Below are 9720 nucleotides of genomic sequence, written 5' to 3'. Positions count from 1 at the left end.
AGTAATTGATCGAAATGAGGTAAGTTTTGAGTGTACATGCTTGGTAAAATACCCACTATTATTTCGGTATCAGTTGATTTCCGTAAAATCCACACTAGTTTGGGGAGCGAACTGGTCTATTGGTGAGGCCTACCAATAGACGTTTGGTGAGGTCTACGTGAGGCTTCGGTGCACTAAACTGCGGGTTCAAATTTTGCCAGTCACCAATAAGATTTTACTTTGCGATAAAAGCACATCCCCCAACACTTAACCTGAAGCAGTGAGTAAAATTAGTCAGGGGTTGAACATGTGGAACTATAAAAATGATAATCTTACAATCATTTCCAGCAAAATTAATCGAGTATGGATAAATTAATGAATACTCTGTTAACCTGGAATACACACGATATTTAAGTATGTCTAAGTAATCCAAAGCGTTTGAATACGCATACGCACTCGTCTAATGCAAATGAAACTGAAAGTTAGATTGCTTATAGAGGGAAGTTGGGCTGTATTCCCCAGGGTGAAGAAACTTTGCTTAGAATCAGTTACATCTGCACCTGGCTGTATAGGAATCGTCTCAAAGTATTCAAGGAAAACTTAACTTGTTTGAGTGGTTTATGTGGAAATTTAGGTTTTAAATGAAAGTTTTAAATATTTTATTTTTGTCAATTTGTATACCTTTTTCCTAAGCCTTGCTAGTATGTATTAAGGACTACTTAACTTACATCTTGTACACACAGATTAATTTCGTCACTCCTTTTTATATGTTAGGCCTACTAACTTCTGCAAAGCCAAATTATAAAAAAAGAAAATAAAAGACAAAAACATTTTTGATGACTAGAAGAACTTATTTTTAAAATAGGTTCTATATAAAATTGACTTTGCTATGTATTTTAACTACACAGACATTGTTCACCGTTAAGGGAATCTTGGAAATAATGCATTAGAACATTTTAAAACTGCAAAAATGCTATGTACATTTATTACTGCTTGAAAAATACATTATGCAATATAAGAGAGAACTTTTCACTTTAAACAGCTTTTTCAATACACTGTAAGTAGGCCTAAACATTAAGTCACAATTTGTAAACAAAATTTTAAAAATCCTTTTGTGAACTGTCTAATAAGGCCTATATGGATTAAGAAGTGGCCGATTCAAATTGTTTTTTTTTTTATTGGCCATAGTAAATTTATTACGAGTATTCAGTAATGGCTAGAGATTTAGAGAGCACATTTGAAAACTAATATTACTTGTCCTTCTTTTACCGCTAACTCTTATTATGATATACTAAGTGCTATGCTACAATTGTTTATTGAAAATTCAGTAGGTTCTTTATTAATAGAATATGACATTGTATACTTTACATTCAGAGCTTATTGTTTTAAATCGATGAGTCAACGAACTGTCAATTTCTTTGGTTTTAGTGTTGAAGTGGATGTAAATAACGAAGTGGATTAAGTGTACAAAGTTGACGAAGTTAATTGGAAGAATTGGACGAAGTTAATTGAACGAAAAGGACATAAAAAGAGTGAAAAACCAAACACTACTCAAATAAAAAAAGGAACCGTGGACTTTAAACGAGTAGGCTATTGTTGACGTTTTTTTAAACAACCAGGCGATATACAGTATAGTAAAAACAGTCATTCCACTAAAAAGTCTAAAACAATCTTATTCTAAATATTTGTTAAGAACTTCTTGTAAAGATTTTGTAACTTATCATGAAGTTTTATGTCGAATTACCTTTATCAATATTTCTCCACGAAAGTAACAAATGCCTGCAAACCATTTTCACATTGATGAAGTGTTTATGTTATGCACCAACACAAACACAAACATAGACACAAACACAGCCCTGTGTAGGACATCATATTGTACAAGACACGAGATAATATTTACATTGAATCACCATGCTTGGATTGTGTATGTTACTGCATGGTAATTGATATTATGTGAATGAAAACAGAATGTAAACAGGCTTTGGTTTAGTTATCACAAAATATTGCACCAGGATCTTAGTGTACATTATTACTATGACGAATTAGTATATTCAAAAATATTGGTGTTATTAAATGTTCCTAATTTTTAAATAAATTCTACATACACAAAATTATCATTGAATGTCTTAGTAACGGTAATTAGATCGCTATAACGTATTAAGTTGGGGGAAAATATTAACGTTTCTAAGCTTATTCAGTTTTAGCGTTGCAATTGTTAAAATTTCTTAAAACCACCTAATACATTAATTAGGTTACATGTATAGTTATAAGAGATGTAAGCTACGTAGATCACGCAAAATGTGGCGGTATACATTCTCCGCCAACTCCCATGTGGTCTAGTGGCTAGGATATCTGGCTTTCACCCAGAAGGCCCGGGTTCGATTCCCGGCATGGGAATAAACTTTTTACTTATTTGTATTCAATAGAATAGAAGAATATCGAATATAATATATTTATTGCCGAAAAATTATTAAAATATACAGAAAAAATATACAATTGTTTAAAAACATCTGTGAATATTTCTTTCTTCTTTGCCTAAAACTAACCATGCTAGTAGGCCTATCGGCCTATCAAATTAATTAGTTAAGTATACCTAGTCAATAATATCACAGAAAGTCAACAAATAAAACAGTTAGATATCGAGAACAAAATCATTAAAAAGTTGGCATCTGAGGACACATATAAAAACAATTTGACACAATATACCCAGCTAATAATACAGATATTTATGGAACAGGTAACATGCATAATTGAAACAAAATATACTGATATATACTATAAAATAATATACTTGATCTAGTAGATAAAGTCTACGATATAGGTTATAATAGAGGTTTTCCGAATAAAATATCTGTCATAAGAGTTATTTTAGAACCCGTTTCGCTTTTGAATAGTGTAAAATTTATGATTTTTAAGAAGGTAATAAAATAAGCTAACAAAGATATGTTATTTTATAAACTCGGTATAAACAATGTGAAATAAATAACTCAATGAGTTTAAAATTTCTTGTGATTTTTCATCATCTTGTGATCATTAATGAATTGATTGATTTATCAAACTTAGTTCTTAGCGAAGTTTCCTACAGGTATCTACTATATTCCCGTAGATGGCTGTGAAATATATTGGTATGTGCATTATTAAGAACTGTAAAAACACAATAGAAATTCGGTGTTTTTGTATTTCGAACAAAATATTACATACTAAATTAATAATCAACATTATACATGGGAAAAATTTTTACAAATACATTTTTGTATTGACCAATACTTTAGGTGGTAGTACTTAATAATTAAAGTACCGTTCGTATAACAGAGTAAATTGTATAAATTATATAACATTTTAATAGCAAAATTTCAATGTATTATTGAGAATAATTTCATTTTAACCATTCTAGAAACCTTGGGAAGGGTAAATAAATTACCCACATTAACTTCAAGCTTATTCCGAGCATTTTCAGAAGTCCTTCTTTGTCCAATTTGTTTCTCCTCATTGTAAGATCTTCATTTGATAATATAGTTATATACATTCGGCTCATTAAAATATAATTATATTTAATATTCATTATTATTATATTTAAGGTATTCATATAACTTATCTTAACTAATATTAATCGTATTAAATATTCATCTAGCAAATTCATTAAGGTCTATGCTAAAAACATAATTAATAATTTGTGTTATTATAAACATTCTATTTTTTTATTATTAGATTGATCCTAGTAAAAACCTCTATTCAGTTTTAAACACGTTAACTATGAAAATGCGCTATATTATAAATCTTTCCGTGGCAATGTTAATGAATATGATATACAGTATGTTCAAATGCCTAATCATAGATTAAGGACTAGATAAAATTAACTGCGACATTTATTAAAAATGTCTATCTTCCAGAAAATGGAAGATGAATGTCTACTCCTTTTTATCCATGGCTAAATTAACAAATAAAAAAAAACTAGAACACGTATTTATTATTTTAACTAGTGTACTTTTTGTCATTTTCTATAATTGTATAGTTGTTTACGTTGTATATGGTAGTGCACATTCAACAATTTAATCAGATTTGAGTATTACACCTTTAACTTTATTAGGACAGGGGCTAGAATTTGACTAACAAAATTAAAACAAATAATACCCAATATAGTTTCCAACAAAAAATTAGTTGCAGAAAAAGATCGAGTTATGATTATAACTATTGTTAAAGCTATTACTTTAGCTTACATAGTGTATTTTTAGTGAGTTTTTTTTAGAAACGTGCAAGTACAACAATCAAATTTATGTAACATCTAGATTAGGCTATAGTTTGTCGATGTGTAACGTGCACAAAAGTAAAACCATTGTAAAACGTAAGAAAAAACCCCTTTAATGTAACAGTCGCTCTTTAGATATTTTACAAATTTAGTACGCTGAAATAAAGTTAGTTGGATCTTGTGGTGTGGTGGATGGTTGGAAATCAAATTTCGTTGGTTCTGTAAGCTATGATCATCAAGGTATATAATCTAACATTTCACTAAATTTGACTAACTAAAACAAGTAAAATCGTAGATGTTGATCTCACCATTATCTGTTACGGACCAGACTTAATGATTTTATTTCATAGTGTTAATCAAAACTTTACACAAATAAAATTGTATAATATTTAAAATATTTAATTAGTTTCTATACCAATACCCTAAAAGAATTTATGCATATATATTATTTTTTATCCATCTTACTTTTATAAAGTACAGGTAAGGTATTTAATTGAAATTGTCGATAATATGTAGGATTTCGTACACCACATTTTATCTGAAAAAAAAACAAAAAAACTATTTAGATAGCAAAATATTTAAAAGAATCAAAACCTGGTTTAAATCAACTGAAAAATAGATGCTGATTTTTTACCTTTTAAATTATATTTGAATTTTGTTGCAAACATATGGTTTAGTTCATAACTGTTAAACTGTAAGAATGGACACATGGTAATAATGTTTGCATTAATAAAATTAATACGATTTTATTTTATTTCACTTTAATTAATTGTTCCTAATGCAATTAAAAGCGTATTTTTATATTTTCTGGGTTAATTACTCATTTTAATTATTAGAAAGAAAAAAAACTAATCGGAAATGAAGTTTATTGTTCAAGAGAAATAATAAAAGCATTACCAAGATTTTAAAACAAGTGAATAAATAACCCACATTAACTGAGAGCAGCACTTTGCAAAGCCTTTCTTTTCCAAGTCGGTCTCTTATTTCTCTTAATTACTGGGCTCTTCTACTCTGTAAATCTTTGTTATAATTACGGAACTTAAACTTCGGAATGGAAATTTTCATAGAAATATACTTGAATGGAAATAAACTTTTCATAAGTTCATTTGTACATAAAGGGCTGTAATTGGTGTACTTCTATTGGTATTTTGTGAATAATGACAAGCCTTATAGTATAATTTTATATTATATGTATATTATATGTACAATATTATATGTATTATCAAAAAGAAAGAATTATTCAAGAGACTGTTTGGTTTCCAGCCCTCTTGATAACATGTGTGTTTGAAGCCTTTTTCATATTATGTATGCAATTATGTAAAAAAAGTTTAGTAAAAAAATACGTTTTTGTGCAAATCATATGATTGCATACATATACTATTTATGAACTGCTAGCGCTAAAAATATTCTCTTTTATGAGATTCAGTTCTAGATCAGGTCCAAGAATCCACTTTGCGCAGGGTTGAACCAGCGACCCTCGGATTTAAGCCGAGCACTTTGATTTAAATCAATTAACAATTCAATTTCAAATCCAACTATTTTCATCCTTAAGGAGTAAGTACTTTTACGTCCCAAATTTCACTTAGTAACAAAATGTAATATGAATGAAGTAGATGAGGAGTATTGTTATCTGGGCCGAATCTCGGTGGAATTCGGCGCAAATCAGGTAGTATTGAGGCATGATAGAATGCAGCAGAACATTGTTAATGACCGAGACAGTGGAATGAATAAAACACGAAGGAGAGGAGCAAAGGTCAACTCTAGTCCGGCACGAAGTCCTTCTCCAGGACATGTCTCTTCTGGGAGATGGAAAATGTTAATGAACGTTGCCTGTCGTGTAAGAGTAATTTCTAAGTTACATTAGTAAGTATTATAGATCACCTTGCTTTTAGAACAGCTTTTAGGGATCAATGAGATTTAGGGTTGGTCTAACTTTACATTTGAAATTTTAAATCATTAATCATGCAGGAAGGTGGTTCGATTCCCCTCCCATATTTCAGGGAATAATGTGGGGGATTGAATACGTTTTTGACCCTGATTTTTTTCTAACTGTCTAGTGTTCAAAAAATGTTATTATTATATTTATAAAATTACTAAACTGTATTGACATTTAAAAGCGGTTCTGAAAACACTGCATCTACACTGTTAAACTGTATATTTGAGTGATAATGGGGGGGGGGGTTATGACACGAATATAATAATTTACAGCATTTTTATTAAATGACTTGGGAGAAGAGTGAGCCATTGTACTTAAAGCTCGGAATGAGCAGTTAGCAAATGAGCGGGAAACTAGCTGGACAACCGAGAAATTGGCGGGAAATTAACCGTGAAATACTATATCTAGCTAAGATTGAGGATACTCATCGGTGAGGGTCACTGAATATTGAGATACGCTTAAGATCAATGCTGTTTTTGGCACAGACTGTACTAAAACTTTTCCCTACAATCAATAGATCCACACGGCATCGACTATACCGTCCTGCAATGGTGTGCATGATTTAAGTGTTATTTAAAAAAAACTATTTCAGCTTACAATCCAATCATTGACAAAGAGTTAATTAATTCAAATTCAAGAAAGTATTTTTAAGTTGTCTATATTTTGTTGTTGTAAGCGCCTGTATTTAATGTATGGTCTGATACAAAATGTGATAAGGATCTTTATATCTCGAATTCCTTTATATCCAGAATGTTTTGTAATCCTCTTGACATCCATATAAACTGAAATGTTAAAAGTTAAAGGTTTAACTATTTAACCTCAATAAGTCGAATTTGAATGGTTTTTTATCAGTAATAATCAACCTCTATAACTCATATTTATCCGTTACAGAGCCATAATAATTCGAAGATTATAGTCTTTGATGCAAATCAAAGTCCACACGATTTGAGAAGTTGCTTAGAAGTTCATAAAACACAAAAAAAATCCAAAATAATTATCAAAATAAAATTAAACAAGTAAATTCATAAAACTCATAAATGCTAATACGCCAAGCAGAAGTTACACTCTATATAGCATTGTACTACCACTCACATTTTTATGAGATTGTGTGAAAGATCTGGCTATAAAAAACAGTTATATGGTTGTTAAGTAATGGGAATTGAAAAAGAAGCGTGGAATACAGCCCGATGAATTTCGAATAGAATTATTTGCAACAAAATTGAGTACGAATCAATTAAAAAAGTATGTAACTCGAACTCTAAAAAATCCTTAAACAAATCAAAAGCTACACCGAGAAACGATTTAATTAGGCAACGGTAAAATACGAGACCCTTTAAATAAACGTGAAAAGTTGTTTCACTGTTTGGCTTGGTAACAACGCTTTTCAGTCAAATGCCTGTCAAAATGTTTTCGTGTCCCTTAAACAAATACAATCAAATGCGAGCCATTACTTTTAGCCGGCGTGTAAACATCTGTTATCTGACGAACTCTTGTTTGCTTTTCGATAAGCTTTGTCTACGTTGATTTGTGAATCACGTCAATTGCGATAATAATATATTGTTCTTTAATTGTATGCTTTTAAAACATGGGTTTCAATTAAATTAATAACTTCTAATACCTTACACAAATACACAATTACAACGATACCTTTATTTTAGAAGTGTCTATTAAAAAAAAAACATACAGATAGAAATCAATTGTGAAATTTTATTCTTTACTTTATACCACCCTACGAGATAGTTGTATATCTTGAACTTAACTTTTCGTTAAGTATAATAATTTGTAAATCACTGTTTCTGTTGATGAAATTCATTCTTAAGACTACTTTCTCAGCTGTACCAGTCACAATTTTTACTTTCAAGAGCTTTCAGTATGTCAAGTTTAGGGGCATGAATTATTTAATGTCTTTTAATTAGTTATTGGTTTATTTTCCGACAATAAATGTTACCGTTTGACAAACGTATCCAATCACTGAAGGAACCAATGTCCGAATGTGTAATAAATATAATATCCAGTTTTTGTTTATTAGATTAGGAAAAAGTTAAATTCATAATCAGTAACACTTTATATAATGCATTTAATTACCTTCATATAAATCATGAACGTATCAGGCTGAATCCTGAAATAACTGGTGTCAGTGTTTACGTATGAATTTTTGTTTCTGTGTAACTACTTATTGACTTAACACTCAAATTTCAATGATTTAAAAAAACATATTTAAGCTTGAATATTTTAGGTTTTTTATCCTACAAATTTAAATATCCCTCAATTTTCGCCTTGTTTGCTATGCTCCTACCCCATCCACAATGTTCACCCGATTAAAGATTATATAACCAGGACCCCTATAACGAGTGTTCGGTAACTTTAGACTTAACAAATCCATGGGTTATACGACATCCGGTGTTGAAAAACCCAAAACATTAACGAGAAAGAATTTAAAATCCCCAAGGCTTAGCGAAACTGACCAATTTAGCCAGGGCCGCCACAACTGAGAAATGTTTTCCTTGTGCGGTCAAAGTTACGAGCGATTTCATGTGCTGGTTGACCTCCGTTGAGTTTAGCAAAGTGCTCGTCTTTACATAATATCACCATCATCGTAACAAACATCTCAATTAAACTTGTAAAAAAACCGGTTGGATGTTAGAATAAAATGCGAAGCTTTTAGACGCAAATAATATAACTCTCAGTAGTGAGGGAAGCTGCGTGGAAGGTGTTCAAGATGGTGTAATCGTCGGGTCAAAAATATGGGTCTGTGGGGCCAGACGAGAGAACCGGTTTTGGTTCTGAATCACTCTGGGACTGGATCTTGAACTTGTTTTGGTGATCATTGATGCCCGATTGGACGATCTGGCTTGGTCTGATACCGAGTGAGTTATGGAATTACACAGTAAGGGGATGTTGGGAATGTGTTTTATTGGGTGAGCGAAAGATTTTGTTTTTATTGAGTAGTTTGTACTGTTGGTTTGTGTATTTTGGAAACAGTGTTATTTAAAAATGATTGGAATTCACCCCAAAAGAGCAAAGTACAGAAATAAATTAAACACAAGCGCAATTTAAAAATGTTGCATCTACTCAATTCATCTCATAAAAAAAATTCTTGTTTGGTAACTAAAATAAGAATAGTTGTCTAGTCGTCTAGGTACAAAAGGTGGCTAATACACACTGATAGAAATAATATAAACAGCCGTGGTGGCTAATATACACTGTAGCTAAATACGGATTTAGTTTACAAAACCTCCAGGCAAGATATAATCTGTAGTCAGGAGAAACACTTTCATTAGACTAAAGTAGACATAACAATAGTCTAGTTCCGTACATAAAACTATAAATAACTTGGTTTACTAGAAATGCTCTATTTGTGATAACATTACTTGCCAAAGAATTGACATTTCTTTGAGTTCGTTGTCAAATTTGTAGGTTGTTTATTTATACCAATGACGCTAGATTATTCATATTATTACAAGACATACAGCATCAAAATGTTAACATGTGCTAAGTAGGTTATTTATTTGCCTCAGACAGTTTTTATGATTGTAAAAACTGCAACCATACGTTGACT

At 30.8% G+C, this 9720-nt stretch overlaps 1 non-coding gene across 1 annotated transcript; it reads left to right on the top strand.

Moving 5' to 3' along the window:
• The first annotated feature begins 2304 nt into the window (after nucleotides 1-2304).
• Nucleotides 2305-2376, top strand: Trnae-uuc (transfer RNA glutamic acid (anticodon UUC)). Its single transcript has one exon. It is a non-coding gene; the product is annotated as a tRNA-Glu (tRNA).
• Nucleotides 2377-9720: the final 7344 nt, after the last annotated feature.

Source organism: Macrosteles quadrilineatus, unplaced genomic scaffold (genome assembly GCF_028750875.1).
Source record: "Macrosteles quadrilineatus isolate MER2022 unplaced genomic scaffold, UCM_ALF_1.0 Scaffold_6__1_contigs__length_79288215, whole genome shotgun sequence".
In the NCBI taxonomy this organism is placed as follows: domain Eukaryota; kingdom Metazoa; phylum Arthropoda; class Insecta; order Hemiptera; family Cicadellidae; genus Macrosteles; species Macrosteles quadrilineatus.
Note: the sequence above shows the minus strand (reverse complement) of the source record. Positions and strands in the feature narration are given on the sequence as shown.